Source organism: Lonchura striata, chromosome 33, assembly GCF_046129695.1.
Source record: "Lonchura striata isolate bLonStr1 chromosome 33, bLonStr1.mat, whole genome shotgun sequence".
In the NCBI taxonomy this organism is placed as follows: domain Eukaryota; kingdom Metazoa; phylum Chordata; class Aves; order Passeriformes; family Estrildidae; genus Lonchura; species Lonchura striata.
Window position 1 is genome coordinate 811,601 of NC_134635.1, and position 1,669 is coordinate 813,269.

Consider the following 1,669-nt stretch of genomic DNA (forward strand, 5'->3'; position numbering starts at 1 on the left):
TTCTGTCCTGGCAGCACGGGTCCGTCAACTCAAGGAGGGAAACTCTAACCGGGGGAGTTCCACCAAAGTGAAGGTAGCCTCAACCTCCCGTGACCAAGCTTGTGGGTACGATCTGTCAGACCCCCTTGAAGGGACCTCTAGTATGTATGCCCAGGAAAGGAATGATAACCAGTGTTAGAGGGGCCCTGTCTCTAGCCAGGGAGAGGCACGGGAAAACCGGATCTTCTGGACAGTGTGGATCCGATGGCCTGGCACATCAGAGCCACAAAAATATGATGCTTTAGTTGATACTGGTGCACAGTGTACTCTGATACCATCGGGACATGTGGGGGCAGAGCCTGTTTCCATTACTGGTGTGACAGGGGGATCACAACAATTGACTCTGGTAGAAGCCGAGGTGAGCCTGACTGGGAAGGAGTGGAAGAAACATCCTATAGTGACTAGCCCAGATGCTCCGTGTATCCTAGGCATAGACTTCCTCCGGAACAGATATTACAAAGACCCAAAGAGACTCAGGTGGGCTTTTGGAATAGCCGCTGTAGAGGCAGAAGACATTAAGCAATTGAACACCTTGCCTGGACTGTCAGAAAACCCCTCTGCAGTAGGACTCCTAAGGGTAGAAGAACAACGCGTGCCAATTGCGACCTCGACAGTGCACCGCCGGCAGTATCGGACGGATCGAGATGCCGTGATCCCCATCCACAAAATGATTCGGGAGCTAGAGAGCCAAGGGGTGGTCAGCAAAACCCACTCACCCTTCAACAGCCCCATCTAGCCTGTGCGCAAATCTGACAGAGAATAGAGGTTGACTGTGAACTATCGTGGCTTAAATGAAGTGACTCCACCGCTGAGCGCTGCTGTGCCGGACATGCTGGAACTCCAGTACAAGCTGGAGTCCAAGGCAGCAAAGTGGTATGCCACCATTGATATTGCTAATGCGTTTTTCTCCATTCCTCTGGCAGCAGAATGCAGGCCTCAGTTTGCTTTCACCTGGAGGGGCGTGCAGTACACCTGGAACCGACTGCCCCAGGGGTGGAAACACAGCCCCACCATCTGCCATGGACTGATCCAGGCTGCACTAGAAAAGGGTGAAGCTCCAGAACACCTGCAATACATTGATGACATCATTGTGTGGGGGAGCACAGCGGCAGAAGTGTTTGAGAAAGGTGAGAGGATCGTCCAGATACTACTAGAAGCTGGCTTTGCCATCAAGAAGAGCAGAGTCAAGGGACCTGCCCGAGAGATCCAGTTCCTGGGAGTGAAATGGCAAGATGGACGGCGCCAAATTCCCACTGAGGTCATCAACAAGATCACAGCTATGTCCCCACCAACCAGCAAAAAGGAAACACAAGCTTTCCTGGGTGCCATAGGTTTCTGGAGAATGCACATTCCTGAGTATAGCCAGATTGTGAGCCCTCTTTATCTGGTTACCCGAAAGAAGAATGATTTCCACTGGGGCCCTGAGCAGCAACAAGCCTTCACCCAGATCAAGCAGGAGATCGCTCATGCTGTAGCCCTTGGCCCAGTCAGAACGGGACCAGAGGTCAAGAATGTGCTCTACTCTGCAGCCGGGAACCATGGGTTGTCCTAGAGCCTTTGGCAGAAAGTGCCTGGGGAGACTCGAGGCCGACCACTGGGATTCTGGAGCCAAAGTTACAGAGGGTCTGAA